At 49.1% G+C, this 18519-nt stretch overlaps 1 non-coding gene across 1 annotated transcript; it reads right to left on the bottom strand.

The window, feature by feature from the left end:
• Nucleotides 1-1825: 1825 nt before the first annotated feature.
• Nucleotides 1826-1988, bottom strand: LOC145390141 (U1 spliceosomal RNA). The gene has a single exon (XR_013895579.1). It is a non-coding gene; the product is annotated as a U1 spliceosomal RNA (small nuclear RNA).
• Nucleotides 1989-18519: the final 16531 nt, after the last annotated feature.

The following is an 18519-nucleotide window of genomic DNA, read 5'->3' on the forward strand; positions in this document are numbered from 1 at the left end:
CACCATCGGGACTGAGTGTGGTAGCGGCCAAGGAAAAGGGCGGTGGGGAACGGCTCAGCCCGGCTACTGATGGGGCTGAGTTCCTCCAGGGGTCTCCATATTCAGGGGCCACGGCATCACTCGTAGGGGCGTCGTCTCTCGTCTGGGGCTGTGTATGGCAAAGGGCCCCGAGCTTTCAGGGTTTGGGGCTGGAGTCTGTCCCTCTGGACTGGGGCCAAAAAGCTGCCTGAATCGTTCACTCAGGCGCCTGATGGAGGATGAGGGTCTTCGATGTCGGGGTGTGGGAATGTCCCACCCAGGGATCCTGGGGGCGGTCTCGAGGTTCTGCAGGCTGCTGTCTCTGGTGGTCAGTGATGCCATCAGGAGCTGGCTGAGGCGTCAGCCTCCATTGGGGTCCGTCAGGCTAGGCCCCTCAGGGACCGACTGTAGGGAGAAGAGTTCGGTGGGGACCACAGGGCTTCTCCAGCAGTCCTCAAGGCTGGGACCTCCCTCTAGGTAGTAATCTTGTGGGGGTGTGGCAGCACCTGACGGAGGAGCGGCTACTGGCCGTCTCCTCTCGTAGGGCCCAGCTACTGGCCATGGCCTTCTAAGGCCGTGGCTACTAGCTGTCGCAAGGGCCTGGTTACTGGCCACGGCCTGTGTGGGGAGCGGCTGCAGGCGGACTCGAGAGCACTTTCAGAGCGGCTGCCGGTCATCTCCTGACAAGGGCAGGAGCTGCTACCGGCCGTCTCATAATTACCTCCAGAGCAGCTACCAGCCGTCTCCTGTAGGAGGGCTGAGCGGCTACTTGCTGTCTCTATGGCACCTTCAGAGCTGGTTCTGACCATCTCCTGACGATGGCAGGAGCGGCTACCGGTTCTCTCCCGATTACCTCCACAGCGGCTATCGGCTGTCTCCTGCAGATGGGTTGAGTGGCTACTGGCCGTCTCTGGGGTGCTGCCTGGAGCTTGAGTAATAGCTCCACCCCGATCCTATTGGGGGTCAGCTCTCCCAGAAGGTAGTCTCTTTTTCCTATGGTGATGGCGGGCAAATTCCAGGTCATAGAGGCGCTCAGCCCGGGTGGACCTATGTCCCTGTCACCCTGAGCCAGGTCATGCTCTGTTTGCCCCTCCGTAGGCTCCTTTTGGGGGTGTTGAATGCCCTCAGCGAAAATATTCGGCATTTTAACTAAAGTACTGAAAAGGTTTAACTCACATACACCAAAGACCGTCATCAGAATAAGCAAAGAAATTCTTGAAGAAGTCCAGGAGTACAATTGCTTTAGGCAAATTATAAAATTAACGAAAGACCATAAGAGCGAAAGAAAAAGACACATTACAATGGGATGGAAAGCTTTCGGTAAACACAGAGACATTATGAAAATTAGCTTGCCAATATGTAAGAAACGAAAAGTGTATAACGAATGTGTAATTCCAACTATGACAGATGGTTGTGAGACCTCAGAACTTAAAAAATCGATGGAAAATAAACTAATCCATTCTCACAGAGCAATGGAAAGGTCCATGTTGGGGATATCCTTAAGAGGCAGGAATAGAGCAACTTGGGTAAGAGAGCAGACTTATGTCAAGGACATTATAGAAGTTATAAAAGAACAGGAAATTGGAGGTGGGCAGGCCATGTAGCGAGAGGCTGACTGACTGGACACTAAGAGATTGTAAACGTAGCAGAAAAGGCCAGAAAGGAGCTGGAGAGATGAAACAGAAAAGCAGGGAAAACGTGGCAGATATTGGCTCAGTCAAGAAATTCGTGAAAAAAGTTAGGGAGGCCTTTGTTCAGCAATGGAAAAGTGATGACTGATGATTATGATGATGAAGAAGATTTGATATGGGGCACAGCGCAAATGCAGTCCCCCGGTACCAAAAATTGCACACTCGAGTTACCCTCATTTGGGTTAATCAAAGGGGTCAACACCACCAGAGTGCAATGGTGGGCCTCTCCCCGGGAGAACCGCCTTCGTGATCATGGTATCTCCTGTGCCAAGTAAGTATGCCACCTCCACCCATGCACTGCCCTAGACCAACCAATGCTGAAAACTTTATTTTCAATGCAGTATGCTATTGTTAGGCTAGGGTCAGCTTCCCGTCCGTTGAACGCCTATTATGCAGCTGGGTTCCCTTTCTAGACTCGAGCTTAGGAGACACAGGACACAAAAACTCAGGGCAACAACCTTACATGTATATTGGTAAATTCTAAATGTGGAACACGTAGACATCACGAAACAGGAATCTAGACAATTATATGACATGTACTGAGATCAAGGGAAGTAGTATCTCGCAGGATACGGTTTGGACAATAGTTCTGGATAAAAGTGAATAGCACAATGAACAGCACTTAAGGTATTGGGCAGGGGAATCGGTCACTGTCACCCTGAGGGAAATCTATACCAATTAGAATGGGCAGCTCGCCTATAGGTCTTACGATGTGGAAGAATTATGTTACTGGAGCCAAGATACACATTCACTGAGGTCACTGTAATCACTGCTCGGCTTCTTTCACTCTGTCACTGTTTCACTGTTGGTCTACACTTCCGTCACTATAGCACTGACAGATCTAGGACTTAGTTTCCCTTTAATATCTCAACACACTGCCTGATGTCTAGGTCACTGTTTCACTGTCACTGCACTTCCACTGTCACTCACTGTCAGGACTGGGTAGGGTGGTGGCATTGGCAGAGGGCAGCAGGAGAGCTCACAGCCCCGGCTCCTGATGGGGGCTCAGCTCTGCCAGGGACCTCTGTGTCCTGTGGCCACGGGATCACTCGTAGGGGCATCCTCTCTCGTCTGGGGCTGCGTGCGGCGAAGGGCCCCACACTGTCGGGGCTGGGAATTGGGGTACGGCCCTCAGGATTGGGACTGAAGAGTTTCCTGAAGCACTCACTCAGGCGGCTGACAGAGAACGAGTGTTATCTGCTTCGGGGTGGGAGGAGCCTCACCCGTGGGTCCTGAGGGTGGCCTCGGGGGCCTGTCTGCTGTGGTCTCCTGTCATCAGGGATACCGTCAGGAGTGGGCTGCGGCATCAGCCTCCGTTGGAGTCAGTCTGGTACGGTCCCTCTGGAGCCAGCTGGGCAGAAAATAACCTTGGGGATAGCACAGGGCCTCTTCATGGATCCTTGGGGCTGAGGCCTTCCTCCTGATGGTTGCCTCGCTGGTGATGGACAGTAGGGTCGTCTATGCCTCTGCTGGTCAGCAGGTCTGATGGCAGAATGCCCTCTCGTCGTGGAGTCACAGGGGGCGAGGGCTTTGGTGCTTTTCCCGGCGTGGCTGCCGGCTGTCACTGAGTTCCCGTGGGCAACGAAATGAGGGCAGTTGCTGGCCATCCTGTAGTCATAGGCGCGGCTACCAGCCGTCGCCTGGGCCTGACTCCCTGACAGAGATGCAGGCAAAGTGTGGCTACCGGCCATCACTTGCCTGTCGGCACGGCTACCGGCTGTCGCTGAAGTCCCGTCTGGAGGATGACATGCCAATGAGGAGCAGCTACTGGCTGTCTCCTAATACCGATAGGCGTGGCTGCAGGGGGATACAGCAGCACCTGATGGGGGAGCGACTACTGGCCATCTACTGCAGGGTGGCCTGGCTACAGGCCGTGGCTCTTAAAGGGGAGCGGCTACCGGCCGTCTCCTGAAGGGCAGAGCAGCTGCAGGCCATCTCTGAGAAGCCATCTGAGCAGCTACCAGCTGTCTCCTGAAAGTCTGAGTGGCTACTGGCCGTCTCACAAAGGGAGCGGCTGCTGGCCATCGTTGGGGTGCTGCTTGGGGCTAAGGAAGTAGCTCCACCCCGATCCTGTCGAGGGTCAGCTTGCCCACAAGGTAGTCTCCATTTCCCGCTATGGTGGCGGCGGGCGAGTTCCGGGTCATGGGGGCACGCGGCCGGGTGGACTTACGTCCCTGTTGCCTGGCGTCGGGTTGTCCTCTGTCTGCCTCTCCATACGCTCCTTCTGGGGGGTGACTATTCCCGGCATTTTACCACTGTCATTGGGGAAAAAGTGACATCCCCATGACTGGTGATAGATTTTGGTGCTGTTGGTGTGGTGCACTGGCTAGAGGTGTTGGAGGAGGGCGCTCCATGCTGTGGTGGCTGGGTTTTCGTCCATTTAGGTGTCGCAGGTGATGAAGAGGGTGGATGGGTCAGTGGTGGTGTGGAGGAGTCGCAGGAGGTGGAGGGGGCCATGGATGCGATGTTTGTGTCCAAAGGGCAGCGCCCATGTAGCACATCAGATACTCATGTTGGTAGGTCTTGTCTCCTGTAGAGAGCTGTGCTGAATGCTGGAGATTGTCGGGAAGCATGGGATTTTATGATGGGGCAATTTGGCATGGTGTCTCTGGGGAGTAGTGGTGGCTGGGATTTGTGTTTGGTGTAGCATGAGTGTGATGGGGCTTGTGTTAGGAGAAGGAGTGTGGTTTTGCAGTGAGGTGGGTGGTGTAGGGGTGGGGGCATATCATGCGGGCAGGCATGAAAGGTGGCCGGAGTGTGTGATGGTGGTTTTTAGGGTGGGTGTGGGTGGTGAGTTGGGTGTGTAGTGTTGGTCTGTTTGGGTTGTGTGTCGTGAGGAGGTTGGCGGGGTGCATGGGGGAGGAGGTGTTGTGACAGGGCTGGGGGCAGTGATGGGCATTGGGTGGGGTGAAGTTTGCACAGGTGGAGGAGAGGCTGGTGCACGGGCAGGACACATGGTGCTGGGCATGGGGGATGGGGAGGGCTGCCGGGAAGGGGTGGGGGAAAGGTTTGGACTTTGTGGCATTGGCGAGTCTTCAGGTGAGGTGTGATGCAGCGTGACGGGGGGTGAGGTGGGATAGGATGGGGAGGGGGAGGCGGAAAGGGAAGGCAAGGGGGATATGTAGCAGTCATAGGAGGTAGGGGGAGGCAGGGCAGAGGTGGCGGGTGGTGTTGGGTGTGGGGTGGGGGTTGGGGAAGGGGTGCCACAGAATGGGTGCACATGGCGATTCCTGAATGTGCGAGGCATGTTGTGGTAATCAACCGTCATTTGGTGGGGGTTGAGGACATTGGTGATGGTGTAGGGTCCCGTGAAGCGAGGTGCAAGCTTGTGGGGTGCAGGGAGCTGTGCTATCATGACAGTGTTGCCCAGCTTGTACGGGTTGGAGGTGGCGTTGGGTCAGAGGTCTAGGTTATTAAGTACTGTAGGTGTGAAAGCCGCCTTTTGAGATGGTGAAGGGGGTCATACGTGAGGGAGGTGGTGGAGGGTTGTAGGTGTTGCCGCAAAGGTAGGAGGAGAGGTGCTTCCCCAAACACACGTTCATGAGGCGAGATGCCGTCCTCTTGTGGGCAAGAATTTATGCCCCATTGCACGATCTTGATGTGTCCAGGCCAGTCGTCGCTCTTCGTTTCTTCTATCCTGGTACGGAGCTGGTTCATTAAGGTACGATGGCATTGTTCGCGGATGGCATTTCCTTGCAGTCAGTAGGGGGATGAGTGGGAGATGTGATACCCAAAGATTGGAGCTAACTCCTGCCAGATTTTACCGGTAAACTCTGGGACGTTGTCAGAGTGGATAGCCTGTGGGATGCCAAAATACAGAAAGACATAACGGACCAATGGATCGGCGACTGCAACAGTGTGATGTTCCTTCGCTGGGCAGGCAATGATGAATTTAGAGTACGTATTGACGAAAGTGATGATGTACCGATAGCCTGATTTTGGAGGTAGGGACCCCACTATGTTGACTGATAGCAACTGCCAGGGTTTGTGGGCAGTGATGTGTCTTGATGGGCCGGCAGTGTGGGTAATGTCTTTTCCTAAAGCACACGCCCAGCAGGATTGGATAATGCCCATGGCTAGGGTGGATGGGTTAGGAGTCCAGTACGTGTCATTGAAAACTTGCAGGATTTTTTTTGCTCCCAGGTGGATCCCGTTGTGGGTGTGTAGGTGTCGGAGGGTGTCGAGAGTGGTGTTGGGGGTGAGGATGATATTCCCTGACGGGGTGTACAGGTGGTCGCCCTGGTGATGTAATTTTTGGAAAAGATGTTGGGGAATCCAGGGGGGTCGTTCCTTGTGTTTCCACTGTCGGAGGAGATCTGGCTCGGGCTGTACGGCATTGATGGGGAGCCAAGAGAGAGCGTCCACATTGTGTGGAGTTTGCCCAGGCGGTAGGAGATCTTGTTGTTAAACTCCTCCAGTGTTTCGCGCCATCTGATGAGCTGGCCGTTGTGCGTGTCAGACTGCCGCAGCCATTGAAGGGACTGGTGGTCGGTAATGATCACTTGGGTCCCCAACAGGTATGCCCTGAAGTGATCTAATGCCCAGACAATGCATAGGCATTCTCTCTTTGTGGTGGTGTAGTTTTTTTCCACCTGATTGAGGGTGCAGCTGATGCAAGCGATGATGTGTTCGTGGCCCTCTTGGACTTGGGCTAGCACAGTGCCTATTGCTATCAGGGAGACGTCAGTGTAGAGACGGAATGGAAGGGAGTAGTTGGGGAAGGCCATGACTGGGGCAGAGATGAGCTTGTCCTTAGGTGTTTGAAGGCGGCTCAACTTTCATCCATCCAAATAAAAGGTTCCCTTTTCCAGTTATGGTTGTGGAGTAGCTTGGCAATGTGGGCAAACCTCTTCACAAAGCATTGGTAATAGGATGTCAGGCCGAGGAAGCCCCTGACTCCGTGGACGTCTTGTGGTGGAGGGTATGTCCGCGATGGCACGGAGCTTGTCTGGGTTGGGGGATATGCCATCCTGGGAGATGACGTGTCCCAGGAAAGAGATGGTTCTGGTGGTTAGGACGCACTTGGAGGGGTGGAGTTTGAGGCCCACCTGTCGGATGCGGGAAAAGACTTTTCGGAGGCGCTGGAGCTGGTCAGCCGAGTTCTTGCTGAACACAATAACATCGGCTATGTAAGCTAAACAGTCGAGCAGGGCAGTACTCCCAAGGTGGATGGAAAGCTGATGACAGGGAGAGCTGGAGCTACCGTTTCATCAGCCCCCGGGACTAGGCCCCGACCATACCCCTTTGCTGAACTTTTTCAGTGTCTCAGTAACACAGAGAGTAGGCTAGCATGCTCTCCAATACAAATTTCTCTGACTATCAACACCAAACTACAGGCACAGTACACACCACACTTCCTTTTCAAAATTTTAGAAAAAATGGCATCAAATAACGTAGCCTCAGAGTCCCCAGCAGGGGGGGACCATAAATGCCCCCACCTTCTGCCCCTCTCCCGGTGATGACTCAAGATGCCTGGAACCACTGTCTGACTCTCTTCTTCTTCATTTCTGCAACATTCGTGGCCTTTCCTCTAACTTTCGCTTTGTTGAGCACCACCTCTCCTTCTCTAAACCTCACCTTCTTTTTCTAACTGAGACTCAGCTGTCTGAGGCAACTGACAGCAGACCCTATTCTGTTTCCTCCTACTTTCTCTATACTAATTTCAAAGCCAAAGGTGGCTGTTGTGTATATAATTATACACAACAACTTATCTTGCTCTTGTGTTCCTGAACTCGATTCTTCTGAATTCTCTACACTCTGGCTTTGGCTTTCCTGTCATTCTCTGACTAAATATATCTGTGCTGTTTACTTATCTCCTAAATCTACTGCCTATCAAAAATTCTTTGACTATTTTACTTCTACGATGGAACACATTCTATCCATTTCTCCTTTCACTGAAATCTCCATTCTAGGAGATTTCAAGGTTCACCACCACCTTTGGCTCTCTTCTTCTTTCACTGATCCACCTGGTGAACAAGCCAAAACCTTTTCTATCCTTAATGATGTAGAGCAGCTTGTACAGCACCCTACCCGTATCCCCTGACCACCTTGGAGAGAGTTCCAACATACTTAACCTCTTCCTTACAACTAATCCTTCTGCTTACAATGTTAATCTTTTCTCTCCGTTGGGCTCCTCCGATCACAACCTTATCACGTTAACCTGTCCTAACGCTCCAGTACGGCCTGCGGACCCTCCAAAGAAACGTCGCCTGTGGCACTTTGGAGTTGCAGACTGGGAGGCCCTCAGGCAGTAGTTCTTTGATTTTCCCTGGAATGATTATTGCTTCCATGGCAGGGAGCCATCTGGGTGTGCCTTGCGCATTACGGAGATTATTCTCTCGGGCATGGAAGCATACATTCCTTTCTCATATCCTTTGACTAATGCATGAAAGCCTTGGTTTAATCATGCTTGTTCTAATGTTGTCCACGACAATGAGAGGGCCTATAAAAGGTACCGGAGCCAACCCACCCCTGAATCACATCTTTTATACGTTTCTGCCCGGAATCTTGCTAAATCTGTTCTTCGCTCTGATAATAATAATTTCATCCATACTAAATGTTCTCAATTCTCTAACTTGAATTCTTCCCACTCCTTCTGGCACCTTGCCAAAAACCTTTCTAACAACTTTACCTCATCATCCTTTCCTCCTCTTTTCTACTCTGATGGCTCTGTAGCTATTTCTTCTACTGATAAAGCAGATCCCTTTGCTCAGACTCTCCCCCAGTGCCACCTTAGACGATTCCAGTGCTATTCCTCCATCACTTCCCCCCTCTGACTTCCTCATGGCTAACATTAAAATTTCTTCGGCTGATGTATTTTCTGCCATCACAGGCCGCAATACCAATAAGGCATATGGGCCTGATGGGGTCTCTCCTGTTGTTCTCAAGAACTGTGCTTCTGTGCTTACACCCTGCCTAGGCAAACCCTATCGCCTTTGTCTGTCAACTTGTACCTTTCCTTCTTGCTGGAAGTTTGCTCTCATTCAGCCAGTCCCAAAGATGGGTGACCATTCACAACCTTCTAACTATCGCCCAATTGCTTTAACATCCTGTATCTCAAAAGTTTTCGAGTCTCTTCCTAATAGAAACATTTTAAAGCATCTTTCCTATCACAACCTTCTTTCTGATCGTCAGTATCGGTTCCGTCAGGGACGCTCCACAGGCAATCTTCTCACCTACCTTTCAGACTCTTGGTTTATCCTCCTTTTGGGACTTTGGCGAAAGCTTTGCCATTGCACTTGACATCTCAAAGGCTTTCGATCGAGTCTGGCATAAATCTTTAATTTCCAAAGTGCCCCCTTACGGTTTCTATCCTTCTATCTGTGCCTTCATCTCTAGCTTCCTTTCTGGTCGTTCTATAGCCGCTGTTGTAGACGGCCATCGTTCTTCACTTAGATCTATTAACAGTGGTTTTCCTCAGGGCTCTGTCCTATCACCAACTCTCTTCCTCTTATTCAACAATGACCTTCTAATCCGTACATCTAACCCTATCCACTCATACGCTGATGAGTCCACCCTTCACCTTTCCATTTGATTCCCGCAACGTCCATTTCAGCAGATACTTCAACAAACAAGGGATGAGGCTATGGCATACCTAATGTCTGACTTGGCTCATATCTCTGACTAGGGTAAAAACAATCTGGTTGTTTTTAATGCATCAAAGACTCAGTTTTTGCACCTATCAACCCGACAAAAGCTTCCACAGGTATACCCACTAATGTTTAATAATATTCAGCTTAATCCTGCATCATCCTTGAACATGCATGGGGTTTCATTTACTCGGGACTTATCTTGGAAAGATCATATTACATCTCTTGTAAAATCTGCTTCCAAGAGATTGGGTGTGCTAAGCTGACTCCGTTCCTTCTTTACCCCAGCACAATTGTTGACTCTATACAGAGGTTTTTTTGCCCCTACGTGGAGTACAACTCCCATGTGTGGGGAGGCTCCCCACATACAGCTCTTCTCAATAGGGTGAAGTCAAAGGCTTTTCATTTCATTAACTTTCCTCCTCTTACTGACTCCCTTCAACCTCTGGCTCTTCACCGCACTGTTGCATCTTTATCTCTTTTCTATCACTACTTCAATGGTCTCTGCTCCTCTGAACTGTATGCATGCAATCCTCCACCTCTACGACGGGTGTGTAGCACCCATCCAGCAGCAAACTCTCATCCCTTTTCTGTCCAACTCTCTAATGCAGGAGTTAACCGTTACTCCCAGTCCTTCATTTATGCAACAGGTCAGCTCTGAAACTGTCTCCCTCTGTCTGTATTTTCTGCTTCCTATGATCTCCAGTCTTTCAAACGCAGTGTGTCCAGGCATCTTGAAATGATCGGATCTTGAATTTGGCTCACTCTTGTATTTTGTTTTTCTCTTGGAAGGAACAGTTTTGCGGGCTCATTGCCTTTGGTTCTTTCTTCCTCGCATAAAAAAAAAAAAAAGATCTCCCACGTGAGGCCACTGAGGACAGACTCCATTAACCGCGAGAAGGTGGCCGGGGCATTACAGAGGCCAAAGGGTAAGACGTTAAACTCGTAATGCTTCCCGTTGCTGGTAGAGAAAGCAGTCTTACCTCTGTCTTCAGGTTGCTCTGGTACCTGCCAGTACCCTGACTGGAGATCGAGGGTGGAGAACCAGGAGGCGCCATATAGGGAATTGAGGGAGTCATCTATCCTGGGAAGTGGGGATGCGTCCTTGATGGTGATGTTGTTGAGCCAGTGGTAATCAACACAGAACCTCATGGTGCCATCCTTCTTCTTCACAAGAACAACGGGAGAGGACTAGGGGATGGTGGAAGGGGAAACGACTCTGGCCTCGATATTTCCTGGACCTGGCGGTCTTCCTCCTCTCATTGCATGGGATTTTTCTGATGGGATGGCTGGCGGATTGGTGGACCCATCATGTGGGTCTTGTGAACTAGATAGGTGGTATGTCCAATGTCGGCAAGCCCCACCGCAAAGAGGTCCTGGAAATCCAGAAGTTGGCGGAAGGTCTCTGATTGGGGGGGGGAGGATGGTCAGGGATGGGGGGCAGGGGGGCAGGGGACCTGGGGGGGAGGGGGGCAAGGCTCGGCTTCTTCCATCTCCCCTATTACGAGCCCTTTAGGTAGTATTACGGGGGATGGGGCAAGGTTGGCAATTTGGACTGCCGCGAAGTGAGGGGGAAGAAAAGTCGGGGGCAGAAGGCAGGTAGAGAGGGTTTCAGGAGGCAGGTGTGGGGAGAACAGGGCAGACGTACTCATGGGCCTGTTCAGGGGCAACCAGGCTATAGGGGGGAATTGTTACTGTGGAGGAGGTGGTAGCAGGGAATGTTGGAGGATAGGGAGAGAGAGGAAATGGAGGAGGGGGGCAAGGCCAGGGAGAGTGGGGGGGGGTTTTGGGGTCAGGGTGTGCAAGTGCACACTGCTTTGGAGAGGGGGGGCCGGGGGACCTCCGGAACTGGAGCTGTCTGTTATGGTATTCAATGGTGTATTTCAATTTCTGTAGCAGGTCCAGTCCCAGGTACCCATCATAGTTATGGCAGGTGGAGTTGCATATGATGAATTTGTGTTGTGTTGATGCTGGTTGATGGGTGTCAACTCATAGGGCCCTAGTTTCCCCACGGATAGGCAGGCGGACATCCCCCGCGTCCACACGATGAATTGACTTCGGGAACAGCGGGCCAAAGGTCGACTTGTGACGGGAGTAGAAATGACTGTACAGGCAGGATCTGGCTGCTCCCATGTTGACCAGAAGTCTGGCTCTCACCTCGTTCAGCCTCATCTTGTTGTAGGCTGGGGGGGCGATATTTGGAAGAAGTGGCCCCCGCCCCCATGGGGAGGTGCGGGGGTGGTCCTAAAAATCCAACTGTCATGGACCACATTCTTCTTCCTCTTGCTCCGTCTACCTGGGTTCGATTTCCTCTGCAGGTGCGGGGTTCGTCTTCTGGCTCCTTGTTCTCTAGGAAGGAGACTTTAAGTTGGCCTGGGGTGGTTGGCTTGCACCTAGCAGCCTTCAGTTGATTCCTGATGTCGTGGAGTGGGAACCTGGAGCTGCACGCGGAGAACTTGTCACGAATCAAATTCGCGACATTTTCCTTTTGTGAGAAACCACGAACTATTAGTGGAAAACTCACTGTGTATCGTTCAGTTAACCGTTTCTCTCTCCATTTCGGTGGTATACTTTTCAAAACATTCGTCACTGTTTCAAAAGTGACCGATCTAATGCACGTCATTAAGTGCTCTACTGAGCGATATTATTGTTTCTTTATTGTTCGCCCCTACTTGCCTCAACCGTTGGCCAAGCCTTCTCTCAGCTGGGCTGTATTTGAATTCAGTCTTTGGTCTGTCGTGACGGAGTGAGGTTCTGTGCTCCAGTAGTGAGAGGTCATCTAGCACCCAGGCTCCACTAGACTACAGTTCTCCAGGCTCCCACCCTTCTTTGGTGATACGCTACATTGACCAGTATTTTCTTTTCATTTTCCTAGACTTAAGAGTTTAGTTAAGTGTGCTGTTTTCCTCACATGCTGGCCAGCTGCTTTGCCCGCATGTTGTTTTTCCTAGGTTTAAGAATTTAGCTTTTGAATGAGTGAGTGAGTGCGATCTCTTTATTTTGAATTCATTTGAAATGTAACGTTAAATTTATTTCTTTATAATCAATAAATTTAACAGTTCTTTTTCTTGAGCTTAATGTAATGTAAACTCGTGTTTCATTTCTCCACAGTTAAGCTTATTTCCCTTATAGCTCCTAGCTTGCATAAACGTTTTGCTATTCATAACTGGTACTTAGGCCAGTCTTGTTGTATTAAGCTTAAAATCCGTTGTGCCTTCTAGGAGTTATGCATCAGTAAGAACCTGATATTATTAATAGTAATACACTGAGGTGGTTTGGACATATGGAGAGAATGGAGAATGAAAGACTGACTAAGAGGGTGTATGTAGGTGAGGTGGAGGGAGGGAGAGGGAGGGGTAGACCGAGGATGAGGTGGAGGGATGGAGTTGAGAGGTATATGAGGGAGGGGGGGGTGAGTTGGGGGAAGGGGAGTCAAATGGTGGGTGACAGAGTGACTTGGAGGTGTTTTGTCTGCGGCCACCCTTTGCGGGATTAGGGCGTCGGGCTATAGATAGATAGATAGATAGTTATTTACTGTCAGGGGTGAAGTCACTTTCTGCAGAGGCTAACAGTACTAATAAACAGCGACTGTGAGTAATTAGTCTCTGCTGTGTACTGTTGAGAAAGTTTACAAATTCTCGTTCTGAGAGAGTCGGCGAAGCGGGCCGGTATAAAGTAATCATTGCTTGATTTAGCAAGACAATTCATTGTCCTTGCTCTTCAATAGTATTGAACATTATCATTTAATTATTGCATCTATTTTAAAAACCCCGTGACAGAACTCCCAGGGATTAATCAGGATGAGGTTAGGGTTTTCCTTGTGGCTGGGGCATCAGTGGGTGGGGTGCACCCTTGGCAAGCTGGGTGTCAGGGTGGGGCTGGTGTGTGACATAGGCGGACATGGCTTGATTGGTGGTGCAGTTTTCTTCGTGGGGAACTTATTCACCACATTGATTTGTTGAGAGGTGGGGCGGGAGGTCACAAGGCGTCGTATGAGGTGGATGTCCCTGTCTATCATTGGGTCGTGGATCGTGAAGTGCTCGTTGACCATGCTGGGGAGGACTCTGAGGAGAGCGTTGAAGGTGTGTTGCTCCCAGGTTTCGTCATTTGCCTCCAGGTAGGCGGTGGTGATTAGGTGCCTGGCCTGGATCAAAGTATCATCCATATGTCAGGCTATCCAACTGGGAGAGTGCCACTACTTTTCCTAGTGAAGGCGTGATGGCTTAGATTACGAGTTTTGTGAGGTTTTCCCATGTGAGCCCTGGGACGATTTTTGGTGCAATATTTGTTGCCGCTTTACCCAGTAGTGGAAGTGTAACTGTCATTTTCTGTTTGTTGTCCTCAAACACAATATCTAGTAATGGCTTCATAATTGCTAGATATGTGTGGACATCATATTCTTCTGGGTCGAATTAAGGCAATTGTACGTGAGGTTTGGTTGCCATTTTGTCGGTACTCCTTGAGTGCCTCTCTCGTATGCCTGGGTCAAGAACCACCGCTGTCCACCAGTGTTATGCTAGCCCTTGAATGCCTATTATGCAGCCAGGTTCCCTTTCTAGACTGGAGCTTAGGAGACTAAGAGAGGGCACAAAAACTCAGGGCAATAATCTTACACGTATATCGGTAAATTCTAAATGTGGAACAGGTAGACATCACAAAATAGGAATCTAGACAATTATATGACATGTACTGAGATCAGGGGTAGTAGAATCTCACAGGATACGGTTTGGGCAATAGTTCTGGATAATAGTGAATAGCACAAAGAACAGCACTTAAGGTATTGGGCAGGGGAATCGGTCACTGTCACTTTGAGGGAAATCTACACTGTAATTAGAATGGGCAGCTCGCCTGTAGGTCTTATGTCGCAGAAGAATTATGTTACTGGAGCCAAGATACACATTCACTGAGGTCACTGAAATCACTGCTTGGCTTCTCTCACTGTCACTGTTCCACTGTTGGTCTACATTTCCGTCACTGTAGCACTGATAGATCTAAGACTTAGTTTCCCTCTAATATCTCAACACACTGCCTGATGTCTAGGTTACTGTTTCACTGTCACTGCACTTCCACTGTCACTCACTGTCAGGACTGGGTAGGGTGGCAGCGTTGGCAGAGGGTGGTGGGAGAGCTCACAGCCCCGGCTCCTGATAGGGGCTGAGCTCCATCAGGGGCCTTTGTGTCCTGCGGCCAAGGGATCACTCGTAGGGGCGTCCTCACTCCAGGACTGCATGCAGCGAAGGGCCCCACACTGTCAGGGCTGGGAACTGGGGTACGGCCCTCGAGACTGGGGCCGAAGAGTTTCCTGAACCACTCACTCAGGCGCCTGACAGAGGACGAGTGTTGTCTGCGCTGGGGTGGGAGAGACCTCGCCCGGGGGTCCTAAGAGCGGCCTTGGGAGCCCATCAGCTATGGTCTTCTGTCGTCGGGGATACCGTCAGAAGTGGGCTGTGGCATCAGCCTCTGTCGGAGTCCATCTGGTAGGGTCCCTCTGGAGCCGGCTGGGCAGAGAATAACCCTGGGGATAGCACAGGGCCTCTTCATGGATCCTCAGGGCTGAGGTCTTCCTCCTGAAGATTGCCTCGCTGGTGATGGACAGTAGGGTCGTCTATGCCCTCGCCGGTTGGCAGGTCTGATGGCAGAATGCCCTCTTGTAGCAGAGTCACAGGGGGCGAGGGCTTTGGTGCTCCTTCCCGGCGCAGCTGCTGGCCGTCGCTGAGTTCCCATGGGCAATGAAATGAGGGCGGCTGCTGGCCGTCCCGTCGTCATAGGCGCAGCTAGCGGCCGTCACCTGGGCCCAACTCCTGACAGAGATGCTGGCGAAGTGTGGCTACCGGTCGTCACTTACCTGTCGGCACAGCTACCGGCTGTCGCTGGAGTCCTGTCCGGAGGATGACATGCCGACAAGGAACGGCTACCATCCATCTCCTGCTGACGGGCATGGATACTGGCCGTCTCCTGCTGACGGGCACGGCTACCGTCCGTCGCCTGTGTCTTGTCCTCTGAGGCAACTACAGGAGCAGAAGGGACATTCCCTTCTCTTCCCAGCGTGGCTACCAGCCATCGCTGGTTTCTGCTAGGGGTATAGCAGCACCTGACAGGGGAGCGGCTACCGGCCGTCTCCTGCCGTGTGGCCCAGCTACAGGCCATGGCCTATTAAAGGTGCAGCTACCGGCCATCGCCTGAACCCAGCTACAGGCCATGGTTCTTAGGAGTGGAGAGGCTACCGGCCGTCTCCTGAAGAGCAGAGCGGCTGCAGGCCGACTCTGGGAAGTCTTCCGAGCGGCTACTGGCCGTCTCACAAAGGGCACGGCTGCTGGCCATCATTGGGGTGCTGCTTGGAGCTGAGGAAGTAGCTCCACCCCGATCCTGTCGAGGGTCAGCTCACATGCAAGGGAGTCTCCGTTTCCTGCTATGGTGGCGGCGGGCAAGTTCCGGGTCATAGGGAAGCACAGTCCGGGCGGACTTAAGTCCCTGACGCCCGGGATCGGGTTGCGCTCTGTCTGCCCATCCTTAGGCTCCTCCTGGGGGTGTTGTGATGCCCTTGGTGACTATTCCCGGCATTTTAGTTATATTAATATTCACTCATTTAAACTAGTTATCTTTATTTTGAAAGTAGAGGAACTATAATTCTACATTTAAAATTTGTCGTGTAACAAAAAAATCGTAAAGAATATTTGCACATTCAACCACATGCTTAAGAGTATATAATAAGTGGTCTAAAAAACTTGCACACACACACACACACACACACACACACACACACACACACACAACCACGTGCCATCCCCCCCCCACTCTCTCTCTCTCTCTCTCTCTCTCTGGTAATTTATGAAATGAATCAGTGTTCAATTTTCAGAGAATTTATTCTAGTAAATGATTTCATTAATATTGTTGTTGTTAAGATTCACCTCCCTTGGGAGGACCGGGCCAAATAAGAGCCAGTCAGAGTGATTCTAATCGATTTTAGGGGATGATTTCGTTAAGTTTGTAAATTCTGTCGTACCGGCCGGATGATAACATTTTTCTGGTGCTAAGTTTCTATGGCAGCTTTAACGTTTTTTTGAATGATCTTTTCATGATAGTTACAGTAAAGAAAAAAAAAATCTGCACGAGTCATAAGCTCTTGGTACATGGCCCGCCAGGGTAATTTGCGGTGCAGGGGAAACGGAAATATATAACAACCCCTCCTGCGCGCGCGCGCACACACACACACACACACACACACACACACACACACACACACACACACACACACACACACACAAGAGGAACTGGAAATACTGAAAGAGAAGAGGGAGGAAGCAAAAACAAAAAATGAGGGAAGATCAGAGGAAAACAATACCTTTTTTTTTACAATGTAACTAGATTGCAGGTACGAAAGTGGTACATAAATAGGAGGGAATGAAAAGGAGGAAGGTAGTAGAACCAAGTCATGACAAGTATATAAATAAGATGATTAAGTTGATGTACTCAAATGTGGATGAAATGGTATCTACAGTAAATTATTAAAGATGAATGATTATATCAGAGAAAATGAACCACATATAATATGCCTAACCTAAACAAAATTAACACCAAGGATATCAAATGGCATCCTAAACTTAGAGGAATACAATATATGGAAAAGAGATAGGAATTTAAAAAAGGAGGAGGAAATATAATATTAACCAAGAAAAATAAAAAAGTCAAAGAAATAGAACTAGATATACCCTCACAAGTAGAAATGATTGCAATAAAGATCAATACATCTGAAGGGAAAGTAATTGTAGCCAATTTTTACATGCCAACCAGATAAAACACATGGGAAAGAGGCGAATATGAGGATCTGGCAGAGAGTACAATTCAGAGTTTAAGAGCAACACTACATAGAATGGAAGAGAAATCGGAAAGATTTATACTAACTGGAAATTTTAATAAAAATATAAATTGGAATACTCTTGATATAATAATCCAAGAAAGCTGATGGGACCAAAAGCTCCTGGATCTTGTGCAGGAGTTCTTCCTAACGAAACACGTAAGGGAAAGCACCAGAAAAAGAGGACTCGATGTACCCCCAATGCAAGATCTTATATTTACTAGGGAAGAAAACGATATTGACAATTTAATATATCACCCTCCATTCAGCAAAAGCAACCATTTTGCAGTACTGAATTGTAAACTTCCATGATTGCATATGACACAGTTAACAGCAATGAACGTTACAAAAAGAGCCTAAACTATAAAAAAGGAAAGTATCATGACCTAAAAAAGTTCTTCTTAGAAACTGATTGGGAAAAGGAGCTTAGAGGACAAGATTTAAATGCTATATATAAAAAATTTTGTGAACTTTATGAAACAGGAGTCCAGAAGTACATTCCACAGCACAAAGAAGCAGAAAAAGAAAAATAAAAGAAATGGTTCAGTACAGAATGTAAAAAATAAAAAAATAAAGAGATTTGTTGTGGAATAGATAGCAGAAGACACCATAGTGAAAGAGGGCATATAACAACTATAAACAGGCAAGAGAAACGATTATACAAGAATAAGGAAGGAAGCCCAAAAACTGTTTTGAGAAGGATGTAATAAATAAAAGTAGTGATCAACCGAAGCTATTTTACAGCTACATCTGAAGCAAAACCAAAGTAAAAAGATAAAATACAATCCATTACGGATGAAGGAATCACCTATACACAAGAGAAGGATATTTTGTGAAGGCTAACTAAATAAGAATTTGCAATCAGTTTTTACAGAAGAAAAAAAAAATTTCGAGAGGGATTATGTGGAACATGCATGCCCGCACATACTACCAGATATACAAATATAAAAAAAAGAAATACAGGAGAAGTTAAGTAAATTATACAAAGGAAAAGCAAAATGGTCACTGATGAAATTTCATGTTGGTTACTGCATGAATGTGCAAAGGAGTTAAATGTAAACCATTATCTTTAATTTTCAAGAAATCCTTGAGAGAAAAGTAAATTACCTGATATTTGGAAGAAAACAAACACTGTTCCCTTTATTCAAGAAAGGGAATAGACAAACTTCACTCAACTACCGGACCAGTATCACTAACCAGTGTTGTAAGCTAATGTATTAGAAAAGCTTATAAGAAAAGCTTTTTCTGAGTAAATCATCTGGAAGAACACAATATGGTAACAAAAAGACAGTTTGTTTTCAGAAAAAGAGGAGAAAACCCCCCTACTCCCCTGGGGGTAGGGGGTTTTCAAGAATACTCCCCAGTA

This window comes from Coenobita brevimanus, unplaced genomic scaffold (assembly GCF_032717465.1).
Source record: "Coenobita brevimanus isolate Jiangsu-jjx unplaced genomic scaffold, ASM3271746v2 jjx.HiC_scaffold_2909, whole genome shotgun sequence".
In the NCBI taxonomy this organism is placed as follows: domain Eukaryota; kingdom Metazoa; phylum Arthropoda; class Malacostraca; order Decapoda; family Coenobitidae; genus Coenobita; species Coenobita brevimanus.